The following is a 24264-nucleotide window of genomic DNA, read 5'->3' as shown; positions in this document are numbered from 1 at the left end:
TGAAATCTCTTTGGAAAGTCCTCTTGTAAATCCTTCCGAACTTGTAATTAGCCGGAAGTTACTCCTTTGATCCTCCGATGTTCTTCTTCTGCCGACTTGAGACTTTCAGACACATTAATTTGGAGATGATGCATTTTTCGTCGGAGTACGTTTTTAAGTTTTTCCTTTTCATTTTTAGATTTCTTGGTTAAGTTTTTCATTCGTACGGTATGACCGTTATTTTATTTTCGGTTATCTCATATTGAATGATTAATTCATAATAAATTTCTTATATTAAAGAGCAGCAACTACTAAGAACATCATATGTTCTTATATCTGAGTGTTTTTGTTCTTTTGAAATTTCATCATGGACTTCCCTTCATAATTTAAACAAATATCCATATTCCAGTTAATCGTGCAACTAAATCAGCTGAATCAGCTCTGTCCTATTCTTGTGAATCTGGATTCATAAGATTAAAGAATAATGGCTTGAATGTCTACTCTTGATTAAGCATCTTCAGATGTATGACTTGTTCATAGGCTTCAGCCGTATCCTCGTTGAATTAGGGTCGGTCGTCATGCTTGGTCATAAATTCCAAAAGCATTGCTGAAGGAGGTTTTACCTTACGTCAGATCTCAATTGACATTTTCAAATTGTTTCCTCTTTTAAAAGTAATAATAGTTCGTTTTCGCTTTTTGGTCAGAATCGTGGGTCGAGGTGCTTATGATTTTCAATGATTGTTTAGGATGTCTTCGGTCTTTTTGTAATGACAGCATGAAACAACAACTGATAAAGAAACCTTAGAGTGAATCTTATGATAAATAATTTGCCGTGGTATGAAATTTATAAATGGAAGGTCGCACACTTGAGCTAGAAGAATGACAACGAAACGTGTCGAGAACTGTGGCCCTGCATTCAAAGACACCTTTGTAAGCATAAAAAAAACGAATGTTGCTTGACAAATGTCGCAGAGGAATCTGGGTGGTCGTAACCCAAAATGATTGAAATTACTGCTTAATCTCATCTATGGGTGTATAGTACAATTCCATAGAGACAGGAAACATCCCTTTTCCGGTTGAAAATATGTTAAACAAGTATGATGCCTGGACTGTTGATGGCTAGGCAAACCCAGCCTTTATGGATGGCTGTTATCTTTAGTGTACAGCACTTGCTGGTCGAATGCTTCAGCCACGGGGATTTGAGTGTTTATTTTTTTCCAGGTGCCGAGAAAATGGTATATCTATTTTCTCCAGGGATATTGGAGTGTGTTTCTTTTTAATTCAAGTGACATCTATGTGGTAACACGGAAGAAGGTTTTCTACAAAATATGTACAATACATTCCATACATCTGGTTTTAACCGAAATTGACCAGTGGTTTTTCAACAGTATTATGAATACATGTCAAACATTAGTAAACTATGTTTAGGCTATATTGAAAGAATATGTCGGGATAGAGTGTCTATCGATTTTATTTTACATCCATTTATATATAAAAAATGTTTTCGTGGTGTCAGTAACCATAGCTGTTGAATCGGAGGTCCAGTAAATCAAACTGTCGTTCAGTCAGTCGGAAACAAGAGTACTTGTTCTTAAGCCTTTGTTAGGGGAAACTATCTGTCTAGAGCTCTGTCTATAATAGTCTATATGGTTTTTATATGATGAATCTTCAAATTAGTTTGATTTTCTCAAATAATGACAAAATTAGATTTCACAGTTATCACATTTACTTTTGAAACGCATCCAGCACGTCAAATATCTATTTTGCAAAGTAAGAAGGTTTATATAAACTATCTAATTCTCGCAATAATTGCCATGTCATACCTCGTAAGTTTTGATTTTAAAAAAATTATGTGTACGCTTCCAAAAGTTAGATATATAGGCCAGGACAGATTACCTCCTCATTCATAGATGAAACCATAGACCACTTATCCCATGATATTTAACGTTAGGATTTTGTCATTTTCCCAATTTTCTTTTAGGTCATTATTCAAGGTATCAGTATTCCAGAAGCCTTTACGGCATCGGTATTACGGTATTAGTACTACTGCCAAAGTTAGTGTCAGCCCTGGTCTCCAATAAATAGACTCATAAAAGGAATTAATGCTGGACAGAGAGAGAGAGAGAGAGAGAGAGAGAGAGAGAGAGAGAGAGAGAGAGAGAGAGAGAGAGAGAATTCTGAGTGGTGAATGCAATATCGTAGGTTGTCCTGTACTCATATTTCCACCCGTGATTCAAGATGACAAAACGCTGGACATGACCCCGTATTGTCTTTTGCGTAAATTTTTACATTTAGCTTTCTGTACTGAAGATGAAGTCCGGGCAAAAGACAGATATATTGTCACAAGGTGTTTTTATTCCGATTTTTTTTATGTAACTTAATGCAATTACACCTTCAGTGTAATTGGTTCAAGAGTATTTTACCATTCATATACTTGATTATAGCGGGCTTTGCGTGATCTTCATTCATGTTATGCAATCATATTTACATAATATTTTTATAGCATATCATATATATATATATATATATATATTATATATTTTATATATATTATATATATATATATTTATTCTATATATATATATATATATATATATATATATATATATATATATATATATATATATATATACATGTATTGAAGTGTCTGGTATCTATACCCAGTTACAAACGCGAATGGTACCCATATATATTATTTCATTTTTTGCTGCTGTAAATATTTGCGTCGGATGCGATCACCATGATTCTGATTGGCCAATGTATGGTAGCGGTAAATGCATCCTGTTATACACAAAAATACTGTATTCCAAGAATGCCATCTTAGCATTACTACTTTCCCCAATTTAGCTAACTAACGAGACAACAAAATCAACGATTGCACTCCCCATGAATTGGGAAAACCCTAATGTGAAAAATGTTTTAGTACAAACATTTCAGCGACGAGTCTCCTTTTCGCCAAGGAAATTAAGGAAAATTTGTAATTTGCTTTGAGAATGCAGTTTAGCAAGGAATCAAAAACTGTAATGGAGGGAAGAAAATGCAGAGATGATTGTAGCCATTGCGAAATGCTGTCCAAACCGAATACGTTTTATTATCTTAGGAAAGAATGTTTTGAAGAATTGTTGAGTGTGTATGTGGCGAATACGATAAGAGACAGACCTGAACTGTGACAGACTGAAGAGAATTGATAGAAGTTTGAGCTTGTTTATTGAAGTAGCTGTAAAGGATCTCTGTAGACTAATGAAAAGTTGAAAAATGGAAATTCACCTGGAGTTGATTGGCCTACATTGGGCGAAGTTGGTGTTCCATGATATTGGTGAAGCGAAATGGGTGAATGAAATCATTATTCGTTTGTGGAAACTGAAAGGAAATAAAGGTTATTGGAAGAATTATAGATTATAACATGATTTAGTATTCATGGAAAGGTTATATTTTTTGCATCAGAAGAAAGAATTGGAAGAATTTTTAGGAAGAGTATTGCCAGTTTAAACAAGACGAATAATATAAATTAGGCGTTTTTACTTTTTTGACGAAGCAATTGTCAGGTTGACAGTATAAGAAGAATTGTATGAGGCATGCATGGACTCACAGACAGAAATCTTAGATTAATACAAAGTGTAGACGTAGGCAGTCTTGGTAATTTATTTTCATAGATAAAGAAGCTTGTCCTAATATATGAATACATAACTGCCTATGGTTTGTTGGGAAAACTGGATTCTGGTAACAGTGTGTTGCCTACAAGGTTTTTTTTAGTATTTTGATGGACGTTGTGTTACTGCAGCCTCGGAGAAGATGGAATTTGTAATTGTGTGCCCGATGGATATGGAGACTGGCCTCATTCTGAAGGGCATAGAGATTATTGCTCTGGCCGAGGACAACTTACTCTCTCCTTTCCTAGGAGCCCTTCATTCAAGTCTTAAAGTAACACTTTAATATTATTCATGCAACTCTGACTTTACTTGCTCTGACGAAGAGATTCGAGATTTCGTAATTTCAGCAGTCATTCGAAGTTTGTGAAACATCTGTTACAATGCAGGTGTGAAAGCTAGAAAAGGAAACACTGTTTGCAACACTAGGCAGGCTGCTGCTTCAAAAAGTGTACCGTTTTCTAGTATCAGGTTTAATACTGCCCACTTTACCAGAGGTTTTATTTTGTCTACAACCAAAATGTGGAATAGTTTTCCTGGTTCCGTTGTGGAATCGTCTTACGTCCTTATGTTTAAGCGAGGAGCAAACTTATTGCTGATTTCTACTGACGTCTTCTGAATTCAGTTGTACCGGTCTTTTTTCTTTTCCCTCATTTATATTTATTTCTCACCTTTCCCATAACTTGTCTGCCTGTCTCTGCACGCTCATTCCCATTTGAAGCCCTCTTGGGTTTATAGTCTGCTGACCCTTTCCATAAGAATTTTCAGCTTAAGCCTTAAAGAAAGAAAGAAAGAAAGACAGAACGTAACCACCGCTTTCTTTATTAATTCTTACATACTCTCAGGAAATGACGACTAGTCGCTATAAATATTAACTTTTTTATAACTATAGGATTTAAATCGTTATGCAGAAAAGACCCTCAAAAATAATCATAAAACGCAGGGTGTAATCCACGAGAGATTAGAAATGCTGATAAGGTAATTTACTCCAGTTGAGATCACGATAAAAATGTTGTTAAAAATTACGAAGGCAAAGCAAACTCATTAGCTGGCGGTCAGAGACAGACCTCATCTTGAAATGCTTCACATACAGTATCACACAAAATTCGCTAATGATTAACACTAATAATGAATCTCTCTCTCTCTCTCTCTCTCTCTCTCTCTCTCTCTTCTCTCTCTCTCTCTCTCTCTCTCCTGAAATGGAACAACTTTTTCAGATTATACACGTCATCTCTTGTGATAAATTATTCGAACAATTAAATACCTTTATCTTGAGTTTTAATTCTCGTTGTTTTTATTTTGTTTTTGTTAACCTAATAAGTTCAAATTCAACCAGATGTTTTATTTTTTAGATTAGGAATTTGAAAAATATCATTGCTAATTCCAAAAGTCAGTAGTAATTGTATTACCAAATGCGATTAATTATGATAAATTATTCATATGGTTTGTTATAATTAAATATTCCGTTATCTTGAATTGTATTAACAGCTCTGCTTTTTTTGTTTTAGATAACTCTAACGATATTTCAAATTCAACCAGTTTCAGTTACTCATTTGATTAAGTATTAAAACACAATCTTAAAATTATCTATGTATTGCATCCACCAAAGGATGGAGACTTAACTGTAAGCATTGCTGTCTGGCCTAAAATATCCATTCTACAAAATTGGAATTCCTTTTTCGTTTTAAGTAACGTCCTGCTCTGAGTTCAGATAGCTCACGTGTTAGTTTATCACCTCTACAAATCATGTATATGTATATTTAAAAAACTTTCATGTAAGGTTCATGGCCGAAGAGATTAAGAGTTGTATTTAATATCGCATAGTCAACAAACAGCGAATGACAGTTTAGAATCAAGTTCCGTCTCTAAATAAATTTGCAGCACCCTTCAGCATTTTCATTTGGTCATGCTTAAAAACTAACTCGTTTGGCCAAGTATCTGGGAATTCAGATTGTTAGCAAAAACTCTTGTATAATAATTGTGATAAGTTATTCGTCTTCTATTTCTCACAAAAATAAATGTAAAATCCCCCGAAAGAAATATCACTAAGATTTTAAAAAAATCAAAGAATAATAACACACACACACGCACGCACATAAGGCTCCAAGCATCAGCAGCGTCTGAAAACTCACGGGAAAGAGACGAGATTCGAGCACACGAGAGAGTGTTTTGACTGTCCTCCTGTACTATTTCCTCTTTGACTCCCAACTCCCAGAGGTGATTTCCAGAGGGTTTATTAAGCAATATGTGGCGTGTGCACGTTTGCCTGATCCTTTCCCCTCAAGCAAGCGCTCACCAAAGCCAAAACCACTTGCAATTTCCCCGCGGACGTTTTGGAGTTCTCTGAACTATATCTTGCACAGATGCTGTGTTGACATCTCTGATTCTCTGGTCGACGGCTGTCGAATGCTGATATCTCCAGAGTGTCTTTATGTTTTTATTTACGTATTCTGTGCCGTAAATATGTTTTGCGTAACTATAATTACACGTTTGCATTGATAAGACGTATACAGTAGTCTGTTTTGTGAAATAAATTACCGGAAATATACATACACAGTCACAGGTTGACCCATATTCATAAGGGCGTTTTAATCTTACTCACTAAACCCTCATACACACACTAATATATATATATATATATATATATATATATATATATATATATATATATATATATATATATATATATAAATAATGTCATGTGTGTGTATGTATGTATATATATCATACACACACATATACATATATATATATATATATATATATATATATATATATAAATATATATATATATATATATATATATATATATATATATATATATATATATATATATATATATATATATATATATATATATATATATATATATAGTTATCACAATCCCCTCATTTATTACTGTCATGGGTACGCTAGTATACTTAATAATAGGAATGTAAAATACCTGACATCTGTAATTGGTCACACACAACTTTTTAAGCCTTTACTTTTGTATTTTGATTTTTACCCAGGTATTTTTGGTGCTCATAATTATGATGGTGTGTTGTGTAATTTTCATAATACTGAGTTGGGATGATGAATACTTTGTAACATCCAACATAAAATAAATTCATATTTCAGTATTTCATTATGTTTTTGTATGCTCTCTAACCATTTCTTCGGTTTATCATAATGTGTAGAAATCAGTTCGATTGTTTCAAAGCTATTATATTTGTCATTTAATTATACAATGTTTTATGTGGATTACATAACTACCTAAAAAAGGATATAATATCTTGATCAGATTGTAGTCGACTTGAACATCTTCTTTCGAAAGAACTTAGGCCAATTAGTATCCAAAGTTAACTATCTTTATTTTTCTTTCATCTTCATTAGAAAGAATCTAAGCCAATTAGTATCCTAAGTTTTATCTATCCTTCATTGTCTCTATTTTTAAAATTTTATTTTTAAACTTTTCTTGTGAAGCAGACGTAGTATTATACAGCTTTGCATTACTTAAATTGAACAGATTCATTGTATCTCTTCTTCCTATCACCATATTTTGGGCAGAGTCCCAATCATTTTGTTTCCAGACAAGACCGCACCAAAAGAAAATTCCACTGGCGAACTCGGTGTACAAAGCCCGGTGGCTGCGTCTCTCATTATCAATGTTAATTTAAAATTAGCTCACCGCTGAGAGGCTGAAACGGTTTAGTGACGCTAATTTACATAACTCCATTAAGCGATATTCCTTCTTTTGTTTGGGCTTAACATTTCTGTTTATATTTATGCTGTCATGTATTTGTCTGTGTTCCATAAATTTATTAGATTTGTAAGGAAGTACTTAATTCCATTCAGAGATATTTTTGTTTTTATTGGCTGTAGTCTTGCGTTTTCGTTTATGCATAATTAATATGATTTTGTTCTGTAAATCAATTCATTAGAGAATAGTTTGTTTTTACTTTCATTTTTACAAGAGTTGGCTTTGGAAATTTACAGATGTACCATTATAAAAACGAAATGCGTTCGTATCTGCATAGTTCTATTCTAAAGGTATTTCTGTAACCAATCATTCTTTTTAATTTTATTTTTCAGGTTTACAAAGCTGTTGTTTAATTTCATATTAATTATCTTATGATTATTGTTTGAACTCCCTCTCTTATGACTTCATATCAGAGGAGACTAGATCTTCAAATATTCATTTATAGTGCCAATTTCTATTTCAAAAGTGGCATTAACCCCAGTGCCTCTTAACTCCTCGATTTCTTCAAACTTTTTGGGTAATCTGGTCATTTCAAACCTCGAGATCCAAAGGGAAGAATATGAAGAAATTCAGAAGTCAGTAGCAGAATGAAGTCACGATAGAGTGTATGTGGTTTGTGTGTGCGTGTGTATGCGCATACATACATTAGGAGAGGTTTAAACTACATTACATTTATAGAGGAGGCACTGACACAATTGGAAAACTCACAAAAGGAGAAAAGTTCGTAGCTTAACAAGAGACTAAATAAAAAAAAGGGGGGAGGGGCTGTGTCTAAAGACGAGGTGGGCGATGGTCCCGGTTGACATTTGTTTAATCTTAAAGAAAATAAAAACTACTGAGGCCAGAGGGCTGCAATGACAATTCACTAAACGTGACAATTACTATAATTTTACATATTAATATGCCAGTTAAATTTTTAAAATTAATTTACTTAAACTTAGAACTGTAATATGGATTGCTTTAAATTTCCTCTTGCCACCTTTCGCGGAATTTTGAAAATATTTTTATTAGTATGTTTTTCATTTTCTAAAAATATTTTTTTGCAGTCATAGTTTTTCCTCTTTTTTATTGTTTAAATGTTGTCAGTTAACTATTTTTTTTTTTTTTAGCTCAAAGCTACTCCCAGTAGCTCCCTTTTAGGTTTTAATTTAGAAATTCCTCCTGTTTCAGTGTGTGCCCTTAACTTTTTCATTTTAGTTCCGTGTTTTTGAAAACTTTTTGTTACCTTTTATTGCAAATTTTATCTCGTGCCCTCATTCACAACAACTCTTCTCTGATAACTGATTCCCACCGCTTCTGTCGCTTCACTTCTATCGTTGGTTTCATCACTGTCAAGTATTTCTAATATAAAGAGAAAGAAGATAATACCCAAAGGTAATTTATGATGGATTTGTTTTTAGTTTTAACACAAGTGTCTATTACGTTTCAAAAAATGAAAATATTGTCAATACACATTCGAGTGATTTACTGCCGTAATCTTGGGAATGTACTATTCTCGTAAATGGTTTTATCATGCTAATGTTATTTTACTCTAAATATTTAATAACAGTTTAATATGTCATAAAAGTCTAGAAAGAACAGCAATAACTTTTCTGTTCATTTATTCTTTCTTGTATAGATCGTAGCAATCCTGTACGCATATTTTAGTATGAATCTGTAAAAAAACCTAATTCTATGTTGCACTGATTTCTGATATTTTCCAACTAAAATTTTACTACACACTTAAGCATCAATTATACAGTACATCATGTCATTAATATTGATCGTTATTCTATTTCTTCGTCTTTTATGTTACTTTGCATCAAAGTCAGTAAACTTTTCTGCGTTTTCGACTGAAGAACTTGAAATTTTCCGAACGTTGATGAGTCTGTGCAAAACACCATATTGAACTGGTTCAAGCTGTTGTCCCGGGGAGCTTGTTGAGAATTTTCCATTTTAAGTCTGGTATTTTCAAGTTCGGTATGACGATGTACATTATCTGGATGCATTTATAAAGACTTCGTTCCCGTTATTTGTTTATTTTCATTTTTAATTTTCTATAAAAGAAAACTATTGTGATGGCTTTGTATGTCCGTCCGCTCTTTTCTTGTCCGCCCTCAGATTTCAAAAACTACTGACGCTAGAGGGCTGCAAATTGGTATGTTGATCAACCACCCTCCAATCATCAGTCATGCCAAATTGCAGCCCTCTAGCCTCAGTCGTTTTTATTTGATTTAAGGGTAAAGTTGGCCATGATCGTACGTCTAGCAACGCTATAGGACAGGCCACCATCGGGCTTTGGCTGAGAGTGTCATGGGGTCGTGGCTGAAAGTGTCATGGGCCGCGGCTCATAACAGCATTATACGCTGTACAGAAAACTCGATTGCGCAGAAATCCTGATGACTGATATCATTTACATAATAAATGACCAAAAAATTGCAATACACATGCTAATCATGGTACGCAGAAACGGTGCAGGGTTGAAGATTTTGCTCATATTTTGGGAGGTTTACTGTTTATTCTTTATCACTTGTACTAATTAACTAAGTACCGAAGTAATTATATTAAATAAGGGAAAAAGACTATTGCTCTTGAAAAAGTGGCAACCGATGCTATTAACACTGCGACATTGACCTTTTGTTTTATGTCATTGCTTTCGAATGGTAAATCCAAAGATTATTTAATCTGATATGACTACAGAAGTGGTTAAATCTGTTTTGAATTTTTTCTTGTCTGTTTTATCATAACGCTATCAATTATTACTCCAAAACAGATTTCTTATGCCTAGGCTCTATTGATGTAAATTTTCTACACATAAATAGTAAGCAGTCTTCTATTTTCATTTCTTTTGCAGGTCAGTGTTTGGTGTAATGAGGCTACTTATGTGATACTCAAAATGTTTCAGTTGATGTGCATGAAACCTTATACATTTCGTGACCCCCGATCAGGAAAAGCTAATCATAATTTCAGTAAGTAACATTTCATGCTCATTTTACAGGATTTTCTTTTTCTCTTAACATATCAACTGCTCTTCACAATTTATACGAAGTTTTTCATTTCATTGTCATGGTATACTCAGCAATTTTTGTAGGTCTTAGCAATATTCTTCATGACTGAATCCCTGTAGGTAATTTTGCTACTGTCGTAAATCAGGATGATTGCGGATAAACATCGTGCTTTATCAGGTTATATTTTTCTTCTTTGTGGTTATTTTGCTTCCATGGTTATGTAACTTCACTTACTAAATGAACATATAATTTTCAACGATGCGTTTTACATAGTGTATTGCCATAACGCTAAAAGTCCAGGAGCACTTATCTTGGATTTTTTAAACTAAGTGTTTTCAAGGGCTTGGTTTTAAGAGAAGAAAACCTAGTGGAAAGGGTTGATATGGAGAAGGCGAGAAATGACATGGCAGAGACATATATGTGGACAGGTAATAAATTCTTATATCTATCTCTATAATAAAATCCAAGTGGATCTTGTTTGTACTCCCCCGGGTGACAGTAGGGAAGAATAACACAGCCACCCACCCCTGCAAACCAGTTTGTCTTTGCTGGGTGAGGACTTGCGTTTTAGCAAAATGAACGGGAGGGTACTCAGTCAATTTGAACAGTGTTTTCCTCCTGCAAACCAGTTTGTTCTAGGTTTCATGTTGGTCGCAGGAATAGGTAGGGGTTCACAAGATTTAGTTAGGGAGACAGCAGCTGCTGGGTTTCAGCACACGTAGCTCATGCCATCAAGCTCGTTTGGAAATACTGGTTAAGTACATTTGGATTTGATATGTTTACTGAGGATCTGCAAGCTTTTTCGTGAAAACGAAGTGTGCAAAATTACTTAGTTTTTTAATAGTGTTTTGCTCCGGCTCTGTCTTCACGTTCTAAGTTTCATGTTGATTGAGGAAAACTCTTACCTGCTTGTGCACAAGGTTTAGTATAGTCAAGTTTGCTGCTACTAGGAGGTTTCAACAGTTATTCGTTCCTTGATCTCTTGGTGGTGGTGTTTGTATTTAGGTGTTGTCCTGTATTTTGATTTCATTTACCGACGGCTTCTCTTAGATTTGCCATCTTTATTTACGTTTGTGAGGTGTTTCAGTCATAACCAAGACTTTGAAATTCCGTTGCTATTTTAATTTTTTTTTATTTCATGTACCACCTTGAATGACAAGCCGAGGCTTTCATTTGATGTTTAGATAGCTTTTGATATCTGTTGAAAAGAGCAGTGACAGTGCTGAGTTGATGTCTGTCACTTGGTCAGAACCAGTAGAAATTGTTCCTGTACAGTACCATCTTGTCTATGTAACGTGCCAGTGAAAAACTGTAAAGGGATCCAGAGATGCTGTTACTGTTAAACTACACTTTTCAAGAGATGCAATTCCACTCTAAAATGTGATAAACTCCTTAGCATAACATTGACAACCTGCCTGATCAGCTAACCTTGAAAACCTTCCTACTCAGCCTACTATGGCAACCCTCTTGCTGGTCAGCCCACTGTTGAAAACACGCTCCTGCCACCCACCATGATGTTCCCAACTTCTTTCTTGGTCAGTTAATTACTATGAGATTCACAGCCGGTGTCCCAGTGTTTTTCCGGAATAAAATTTTATCAACGTACCTGACAAAGATGACACTTTGTCACAGGGTATCTACCCTACCTAATTTTTTACTGTATTCTGTATTACGAGAGTTGCATAATTCTGGTAATCATAAGAGTAACACCGACTTCTTGTAGACATCGCCAGCAAACTCGGAGGAATGTCTTTCGAAGATATAATGACGTAACTAATGAATTAATGAACTTGCCTCCTTCTCGATGGATTATTGGCTATTCGTGATAAAGTCTCAACCTCTGGCAACAATGAAATACAACCAATACTCATTGTTTACACTTTGTAGCAGTAGTAGTAGTAGTAGTAGTATATAGGATTTATGCCATGAGGTCGAGTGCTAGAATACTTGAAGAAAACATGTTTCCACAAGTAATTCTGAGAACTTACTTTCTATCACTATTTCTCCATTGAAAAATTATATAATTAAAAATCAATTAACAATGTAAAAAAAAACTTTGGCATTCATCATATAACGCAGACACTGAACTTTTGTAGCTTTGATATTTTTCCTAATATGAAAGTGACGATCATTGTAATAAATAGACAATTGCATAGGATTAGATTGGCAAGTGATCTTAACACAAAATAACCAACAACCCTCTATCCCTTTTTGTTTCTAATATTCTGTAATTTTTTTATATATTGCTTTTTCCTTGCTTGCTTTCCAACACCACCAACTATTTCTCAGACCTGAATGACATTAATAGGTTCCACCCTTAGGCTATGCCCTAAATTCCATGATCCAAATCAATCCAATCCACTGTGAAGAGTGGCCAGTTTAAAATAGTAACCTATCAAGTATAAGGTGATAGGGAAATTGAAATGGAGATTGCCATTTATTTGTAAAGTGGCTCGAACATCGTAAAGGTGTATTTTCTGTAAGTTTTGTCGCTGTTTGAGTTGGTTTCTAGAGTAGATCATTAAATCGATACGCTTCAATTTGTTGATAAGTATCAATATGTCATACATTTTTATAATGAAACAACTATTGTTAGGCTTATATGTTTCAAAAACATTTTGCAAGTACAGAAATGAAACATCCAATACAGAAAAACAATTTATTCTCCATCGCTGTCCAGGAAGAGGTCTTCATCCTCATCCTCATCATCAGTGGCTATGTTTATGATGACAGGTTCCACGCTCTCATGGATATTATCCAACGTCCAGTACTTATCCTTAAATCGCTGAGACTGACGAATAGCTCCTGTCCACACCTCCGGGTTAGCACAAAGCCTGGCCACCTGTAATTTGGCCTGAAGGTCCGCCCTGGTGAATTGCTGTGGCGCTTCATGCACCCCTATACCTGGTCAGTGGCATTGAGCTCGGGGTGGCCAGGAGGAAGACATACGACCTCATGGCCCCACTTTTTGATGATGTCCACTTTGTAGCAGGGCTTCGGCCAATTTTTTTTGGAAAATGAGAAGTAGCTCTGGGCATGTGGCTCTTGCTGGGAAAGGTATCCTACAATGCTCCAGCCATTTGATGAGGCTCTCCCTTTTGGTGGCCGATGTAGGGCAATGACTATCTTCCATTAGTGTGCTGTGATATGGAGCATTGTCTATCACAAGTAATGATGGCTCGGGGAGGGACAGCAGGTGCTGTGTTACTTACTTGACTCTGGTGGCAAAAGATAACGCAGGGATTCATTTTATTTATTGTACATCTGTCCTGGTTAGACTATTCATAGACAAAACAAAAAAATCTATGACCCTTCTTCATGAAGGGATTTGCCGTACACAAAGGTTCTCCTAACTAATTATATTTACATAACAACACAGATCAGAAGAATGACTAATTACTGGGCAGGTGTTAACAAAGGCCTGCTAAAATAATGAATCCTTGTTGTCAGAATAAAAATTCAGTTGGTGATATCTTTGTAACAGGAACATCACAATGGAAAGGGGAACTCACATGGATCGGCCAAGAGATTCCACTGTCGAGGCCTATCTGCAAATATATGCAAGACAGTTATTTGCATAATAATAGTAATTCCTTCTCAAAGGGAAACTGAGGAATGAGATGGTGCCAAATAACTCAGTTCAACATTAATGCATAATTACGTTCGCACTGAAAGCTCCAACACAAATTACAGAAGGAGATCGCACAATGAAAAATAAAAGAGACTGTTGGACCTTCTCTGGCATATTACTTAGACAAGATAACGAACCTCGTTCAATAGGGTGCTGGCGATGGAGGAGGGAGTTATCATGCCACTACAAAGTAAACTGGTTGGTTGGTCCCAAAAACTGTAAATGGTTCAGAAGGACAGGCAAGTGCAAGGATGTCTGTCCTCCAGTCGTGTTCTAAGCGTTCTCTCTCGATTCTCGTTGCAATGTCTATTTATAACCTTTGAGGATTACCCTGCCTTCCTCCCAGATGGCTCTAATGATTAATCTTTGTCATGTTTTCTTTAATGACGACATGGCAGCAGAAAACCCTACAGAAGGGTCTGGGATGAGGTGGGGGCAAATTTTCTCTTTCTGGCTCCTCCCTTGCCTTGGGAGGTACGCCAGTCAGCTGGAATTAGGCCTAAAAGCAGTAACTTTGAACACAGAGAGAGAGAGAGTTGGGCTTAACTATTTTAGGGAATGGAAGGCAGAGTTTATGAAAGGGCAAGTTGAAACTTCAGTTCTAGTAATTAATGAGTGACATTAATATCTATTTCTTTCTCAGTTACTTTATAAATATAAAAAAGAGGTCCATTATATATATATATATATATATATATATATATATATATATATATATATATATATATATATATATATATATATATATATATATATATATATATATATATATATATATATATATATATATATATATATATATATATATATATATATATATATATATATAATATATATATATATATATATATATATATATATTCCCTATATATATAGGATATATATAATACATAAATCCCTTTCAATTATAAATATATATATATAATCACGTGTATATATATATATAGGCCATCATATCATCTCCTATAAAAGTTGGAACCTGAGAGCAACTGCACCTATAGGCTATTTTTCCTGGGCAAGCTAACTGCTTGCATACCAGCTTGTTTTCCCCAACTATACCTTTCAGCAATGACCCAATTGACAGCATTTCATTGTTATCCCTTTTGAGTGAATAAGATAGAAATAATCAACACACAATCACGTGTGGACTGAATAAATTTCTGACAGCACATCAGGATCGAAATATTTTCATTGAAAGATGGAGGCTTATAGTGTTACTTAGTATCCAGAAAAGTACTTGGAGTTCTAAACGTTAAGGACAAACATGGCTATTACAATGCAAGAGAGACATTGTCTCTGGTATTCTGATCAATTGTATATTTCAATGGTATTTTTTTTTGGCAAATTGGGTTGCAGTATTCATTTTATAGCTTTTTACCCAGTAAAACACTCAAATCATAGAACCCACCAGACCATAGAACACACCCAAAGCATATAATTCTACTTTCATATAGGAAAACCCCACTGTTTCATTATAATTTAATTTTTTCATTGTTTTCCTCAGTTGGTTGAAATGAGGATCATATGATAAGCCCCTAAATGTTTATTTAGTTACTAAGTCTACAGCACCAGCCCTGTTTCAGGAAGCCCTTCCCACCCCACCCCAATGGTGTCCTTATGGCGTTTGATGTCTTACCCCAACAGTATTCTTTTTCCAGATAGTAAGTCATATGTATAACAATTTTTTTTGAAATTGCTCCATGACTTTAGAGTTATGCTGGAACATATACACACACACACACACACACACTTTTCAAAATATATCCATTTATATATAGATAGATAGATTTTGGATACGTACCGTCTTCCAGTGGGTTGCATCTGTTTGTTACTAACACTCTGAAACCTTTTGTTCCTTACGAGTGATAACCTATCAAAGAATTGTAAAATAACACCAAGAATTTTCGATTAATAGTTTTCACGCTCTTCGATATTTTTACTTGTATAGCCTATGTAACTGTTACCGATTTTTATGATGCAAAAATATTAATCACTTATTCTTTATTTTATTTTCTTTCCTTTCCATTTTATGTTTTACAACTCGAACAACAAATATTTTTTCCCATCTTGACTCCACTAACTAGGTTTCGCCTTTGACACCTCGTAATTATTGAAAATTTCTCCATTTCATTTTATAAAAGAAATATTTGGTTAGGAAATGGAATTGCAGAGATGTCCGAATTAAAAATATTTTTACGGCAATATCGTTTTACCTATTTGATCTCATATTTAAATCTAATTCAATCCATGTTGAAATCAGATTTTGCTCAATAATAAACTAGGCAGATATATTGAAATTCCTTCACTCCTTATTGAAAAAATGGATAGGCTTGAGACAATCATAAATATTTAGATAGTAGGTGCCAAGTTGAATGACGAAAATGAAAACTTAAAAATTATTAATATTAGTAAAAAATATTTTCGTGTGAAAAATGCCACGTTTTAGCCACAATTTTATATTTTGATATTAGGCAGTAATAGTTAGGTATGCCATAAGTATTATGAGATTCCTTAGTAAGTTTGACCTAAATTATTTTACAAAGTTTACGAGATTTTCATCTTGGTGCGAAGGGGACTTGTGTCTGTAATCGCAACATTTCATAACAGTTCATGTGTGTGTATCTCTTGGGGGCTGGTTAGAATTGGTAATCAAAACGCAGTCGTCCTACGGAGGGGCGAAAAGACACAAGTTTGCTTATGTAAACACATTAAATTAAGTACAGTAAAAGGAAAACATAGAGAATAGGCGCCTCTTGCTGGATTTGTGACTCTGAAGACCTTTGTTTTCGTAGGAATGTAAAATTACGTTTTTCCTTATTTTCACTTAAGACATTTATAGAAAAAAATCACAAGCAAGAGCCGATGTGTTAATCTCTTCAAAACGAGACTAATTTATGTGTCTATTCATCAGTTATGTAAAGGGGAGAATAAGAAATCCTCGACGCTCCACGAAAGAATACAAAAAATAAAGCGTGAAATGTAAACATATGATTATCAGTGATTTGTTGCAAATTCCGAATAATGACCTTGTGTTCGTATACTGTACTTAGCGTTCTTTTAAACAGTAATGATATAACTACCTGATTATGTCAAATAATGTAAATTGACACATCAAGTCGTCTTTACAGAAACAGAAGCCATTCGGATAAGCTACAGTTGCTAAGAAATATAATTTTTCCACAAAGATGTAGTTGTATTTTGTTTCTGCTGAAATGTTTTATCCATTAGTAAAATTCCCATTTTAACCATGGTTACTCTCTTCTGTTATTCTTCTAATTTTATTTCTCTTCAGCCATCTGTTTCAAATCTTCCTTTCATTATCTGCCTCACAGCGATCTTTCTTGACTTTTCAAGAAATTCAGAAGGTGCAGATGGACAACGTGGAAAGACTCGAGTCCCAATGAAACAAGTAAAAATGCGCCTTTAAGTTCTTTCTGCGCAATCGAGTTTTCTGCACAGCGTATAATGCTGTATGAAACGCGGCCCAATGAAACTTTCAAATACGGCTCGGTGGTGACCTGTCCTATAGCATTGCCAGACGCACGATCATGGCTAACTTTAATACTAAATAAAATAAAAACTACTGAGGCTAGATGGCTGCAATGTGGTATGTTTGATTATTGGAGGATGGATGATCAACTTACCAATTTGCAGCCCTCTAGCCTCAGTAGTTTTTAAGATCTGAGGGCGGACAGAAAAAGTGCAGACGGACAGTAGTTTTCTTTTACATAAAACTAAAACGAGATTTCGCAAGGCTCGGGGCTTTTTCTGAAGTTCATTTCGCTTATTCAAGTTACTGATCTTTGGGGGATTTCATGTCTCTTCTTCACGTTGTTTTAGTATCTAGTATTTTTGGCCCCAGTTTCGAAATTTCATTTGCGGAGAGAGAGAGAGAGAGAGAGAGAGAGAGAGAGAGAGAGAGAGAGAGAGAGAGAGAGAGAGAGAGAGATTTGAAGCTCTGAAATGTTTGTGAGATTGTTATTGTCAAAATTACAAAAAATATCGTTTTGCATCTCTTGTCACTCTTCATTTCACCAAATACGCTAAGCTAAAATGACGACAAGGAAGAAAGGTAAAATAAGATTATAATATAAAATAGAGGATTCATCTCAGCAACACTACGGGATTCTGTGATGAAAGGGTTTCCTCTCTCGTCCAGTCCATTATCAAGTTAAAATAACATTTTTCGCTTTTTGTTGTTAGTTCTGCCCTTCATTTCGTTATTACTGTGGTATTTAATTCATCCCTAACGTCTTTATATATCACAGTCTCTTCGTTTTTGTTGAAAACATCCGACATACATTTTTTCTCCTCGCCTTTCTCTTTGTCGTTCCTCCCCGTGCTCCTGTGGCCTTTCCTTTTTCCTTCCTCGGATTCATTTCATTTCCTTTCATTTCATTTCTTTTGTTTTGTCCTTCTATTAATTAATGCTAGCGTCTGTGCTGGCGCATCTTGTTATATTTTCATATTCGAATCATAATTCGTTCAAAGTATGCTCGTTAGTTTCGGCACGTTTCTTTTACATAGCTTAGTGAATTTAGGAATATAACCAACGAACATTCGGGTAATCAGTGTCCACTGCTAGATGCTTGTTTTTAGTTTTCTGCAAAAGAAAACTGTTGAGATGGCTATTTGTCTGTCCGTCCGCACTTTTTCTGTCCGCCCCAAGATCTTAAAAACTACTGAGGCTAGATGGCTGCAAATTGGTATGTTCATGGTCCACTCTCCAATCATCAAACACATCAAATTGCAGCCCTCTAGCCTCAGAAGTTTTTATTTTATTCAAGTTTAAAGTTAGCCACGATCGTGCGTCCGACAGCGATATAGGTGCCAAGAACACCGGCCACCACCGGGCCGTGACTGAAAGTTTCATTGCCCGAGGCTGAGAGTTTGATGGGCCGTGGCTGAGAGTTTCATACAGCATTATACGCTGTACAAAAAAACTCGATTGCGCCAAAGAAACTTTGGCGCATTTTTTACTTGTTAATGTTGAAAGGAAAACTGTAGACATAGGCGATATACCAAAGGTAAAACTAGAAAATTATTTTGAAAGCAAAGGGATTCACACCAATAAATGCTGGGTATTTAAAGTACAAGAGATATTGACCCAGTGAACCTGAATGTGCGGGTGTAAAGACAATGCCTTCAGTAAAAAAAAGTAAAGGGATGCAATATGTGTCGGGTGTTAGACGCTCTGCTAATGAGATTTTTGTCTAGGTATAATATACCGTTGAGATGACATTTTCCTGGAAGTTTTTCTGTACCAGAAGTTAATTCAACTATTTACAATGTATATCATGGTCTAGATTTATCTCCTAAAGTGGGATGTGCACACACATATATATATATACACACACATATATACACACACACATATATATAATATATATATATATATATATATATATATATATATATATATATATATATATATATATATATATATATATATATATATATATATATATATATATATATATGTATGTATGTATGTATGTATGTGTATGTAATCAGCATGATGGTTACCGTGGCTGGGTTGTGCACTAGTCGGCTCACGGCTGATAGGCTCATGGATCTGTCCTGGCCCATTGCACATCAGTCCACCCAGCTGTAAATACGTACTAGCGTCACTTTCATATGGATGTGTTTTTTGTTTTCCTGTCTGTGGTGAGATAGCTTAGCAAAAGAATAAGAAAATGGAATTGTATCTTGTTAAACAATCAAAGAAACGTAAGTTAATTGCAGCCAATCCGAACTAAAATCGACGTATATCCTATTATCAACAAAATCGTATGCAAACGTTCTGTTAATTGGTGTCTGTATGGGTCGCAAAGTAATTTATGATATATATATATATATATATATATATATATATATATATATATATATATATATATATATATATATATATATATATATATATATATATATATATATATATATATATATATATATATATATATATATATATATATATATATTATATATATATATATATATATATATATATATATATATATATATATATATATATATATATATATATATATATATATATATATATATATATTATATATATATATATATATATATATATATATATATATATATATATATATATATATATATATATATATATATATATATATATATATATATATATATATATATATATATATATATATATATATATATATATATATATATATATATATATATATATATATATATATATATATATATATATATATATATATATATATATATATATATATATATATATATATATATATATATATATATATATATATATATATATATATATATATATATATATATTATATAATATATATATATGTATGTATATATATTCCCGTTCATCTTTATAGTATATTGAGAAAAATCTATTTTACTCCCATTCCTGTCCCTATATATAAAATTTGAACCCAAAAAGAAACATCACTCATAAAAAAATGCTTTTGACTATAGAATAAAAATGCTGCTCCTTTTGCAACATACAGAAAAAATCCCTATTTGAATATTTCGGTATATGACACGAAATATTTCTCTATATATATCAAAAGAATCACTCCTCCCCCTCATTTTTTTTTTTTTTTTTTTTACCTTTATTTGCATAAACGCGAAGTTTTCTCAAGAAAAATACTTCTTTCCATTGAAATCATACTTTTCTGTCAGAAAGGTAAATATCAAATAGGTATTTCATCGTAAAGTCCACGATTTTCCGAAAATGTTTCTGTATGGACGTATTGTTTTATATTCTTTATGCCCTGTTTTTTTAAAAAAAAACAACTCAGAAAAAAATTATAAAATGCTGCTATAGACCGAAAAAATTTTTGACAGGTTTGGGTTGGAGATGAAATATTTCTCTGGCTGTCAAAAGAATCACTATCCTTCACGTTTTTCTTTTTATTTTTTTTTTACCTTTATTTTCATAAACGCGAAGATATCTCAAGATGAAATACTTCTTTTTGAAATATTTTTTCTGTCAGAAAGGTAAATATATATATCAAAGTTCAACTTTTCCGAATGCCATGGACTATTGTTTTAATTCTTATGTATTTATTTTTTGTTTTTATGTTATTATGAATTTGCTTTATTTATATATAAATATATATATATATTATATATATATGTATATATTAATGTATATATATATATATGTATATATATATATATATATATATATATATATATATATATATATATATATATATATATATATATATATATATATATATATATATATATATATATATATATATATATATATATATATATATATATATATATATATATATATATATATATATATATATTATATATATATATATATATATATTATATATATATATATATATATATATATATATATATATATATATATATATATATATATATATATATATATATATATATATATATATATATATATATATATATATATATATATATATTTAATGTGTGTGTGTCTGTGTCTGTATATTTAAGAAGAAAGACTTACAAAAGATTGATAAGTAAGTATGTGATAACAGCGTCCCCACCAGTTCAAGTGGAACTGTGTTAATGCTCCACAAATATATTCTATAAAGAGGTTTTCTACTAAGTCTACCTTAATAGCAAACTAAAGCTTAACAGCGAAATCATTTTCGTTCCGAGGTCATCCCTCATCTCTTACACCTGTCAATATTTACACGAGGAATCTTACTTCCACTTAGCAGATGATTTTAGAAGTACAAAATTGGTTCAGATCCCCCAGATCTTGTTAGTCCATTAAGGGATTTACCGCAAATCTTGTGGTGGCATTCGCTTAGCCCACAGAATTCTTTCTCCCTCTCTCTTGTTATGGGGGGTGGGCGCGGCTTCTCCTCGAATTCTCTTTTTCTAGACGGTTATGAATTTCATGATCTTTTTAAAACCTTGTATGGTAAGTTAATGAACACGCTCTCTCGTGATCACAAAAACTCATAGAAAGATAGATAAACCCAATGTGAGTCGGTATAGATTTATACAAATACAATCTTTATTAACAATATACATTATAAAACTATAACACTCAAACAAATGAAAGAAACAGTATTCCATACTCTACAGTACACTAATTATTAATGTTAGACCAAGTATGCCCCGCTGCATCCTTAACAATGTGTCTTTCTAGTATTCAAAAAATAAATCATGAACTAGAAAACATTGCACATTTCTTTTTCGGGGTGATCCTAGTCGCTTATTTCCGTTGATATTTACAAAAGTGTATCTTGCATCCACTTAGTAAATGATTCTGAAAGATAATTCCTTGGTGCACATCTCCCGAACTTGTCAGTCCATTAAAGGATTTTCCACAGATCTGGTGGAGAGAATTTCTTGCTAGTCGGAGAATTCGTTTATTCTCCTTTGATATTTCACAATATTTCTGTATTTCATAATTTTTCTGTCCCCAGTCCTGTAATTACCATTAAATTTTTTTTTATGAATATCATTAAGAAAGCTAATACTTCCTAAATATTGTAAGAAAACTTGCTGTCTAGAATTTATATGTATATTAGTGTAGCTGCGCTGTCAAAAAGAAACCAAATTTAGTTCTGGAACTACATCCTGCGTATATATCGAGGTTCCTTGAGATTTATTCAATGTGAGCAAATATTACCCCTTGGCTTCCCCCATGCTATAGATGAAAACAGTTACCTGTGAAGTAAATGGAACTGATTTTAAATATAGTATACATTTAGTGCACTTATACCCATGACATCGCGGTATTATGCTTGACTGCACAATGACTGATATAAATACATGCAAACATATATTTACACACACACACACACACACACACATATATATATATATGTATATATATATATATATATATATATATATATATATATATATATATATATATATATATATATATATATATATATATATATATATATATATATATATATATATATATATATATATATATATATATATATATATATATATATATATATATATATATATATATATATATATATATATATATATATATATATATATATATATATATTTATTTATTATTTATTTCAGTCTAAAAGATAATTTGTCCAAATTCTGCAGGTATACGGAGAAAGTAATTATATATATATAGTTCCGTAAATACAATCATAAAATTATTTTCACATTTTTATTTACATTTTAATGCACAACATCTGTATAGATAGTATAAAACTATGTACCACTATAGAGATAATTTACGTCATTTTTCTACTGTGTACAAAATATTTAAATTTTCCTAATATTTTATTTTTAGGGTATGGTTGTTCATGCAAAGTATAAAAATTCTTGTTAGACCAGTTTTAGCTTATCATATTGAGCTTTTAACTTTGTTAATTTGCCTTTTTAAAAATGCTACAATGATTTACAGTCCAGGTTTGAAGTGACTTAAATTTAAGAACAGTAACATGATTTTCTTTTACTCGGGCTGATCTAAGAGAAATATATACAAGTGTCAATGATGTTAAGAAACGAAGCAGTCGATCTTTTATAAATAAAGGTATGTTATAAATTACATTGTATGTTAAAGTAATATATACACAGATATACATACAAAAACGTACACACACACACACACACACATTTTTATATAATAATATTATATAATTGCATTATATATATTATAATATATATATATATATATATACCTATATATATATACATACATACATACATATATATATATATATATATATATATATATATATATATATATATATATATATATATATATATATATATATATATATATATACATACATATATACATATATATACATACATACATACATACATACATACATATATATATAGCCCACGGGACGACGAACTTATTATCAACTAAAAATTCTTCGGTATATATATATATATATATATATATATATATATATATATATATATATATATTTCATTCTATATATATATATATATATATATATATATATATATATATATATATATATATATATATATATATATATATATATATATATATATATATATATATGGTAAACATCATTACACTACACCAAAAATATACACCAAAATTAGTGTCCTTAGACTACTTACGTTCTTTCCATGATTTTGACTAACACAAACTTTTGTATTAATGAAAACAACAATACGCGCAGGCGGAGCTCGTTATCAGAAATGGAAAAAGTGGTGGGCCTTTGTCGTCAGTTATTATTTTTAGCGGGAAAACAGGGGCTACTTTTGGTCTCTGTTGCCTCA

Source organism: Macrobrachium rosenbergii, chromosome 9 (assembly GCF_040412425.1).
Source record: "Macrobrachium rosenbergii isolate ZJJX-2024 chromosome 9, ASM4041242v1, whole genome shotgun sequence".
Taxonomy (NCBI): Eukaryota; Metazoa; Arthropoda; class Malacostraca; order Decapoda; family Palaemonidae; genus Macrobrachium; species Macrobrachium rosenbergii.
The sequence above is the reverse complement of the archived record's forward strand: the minus strand, read 5'-3'. Positions refer to the sequence as shown.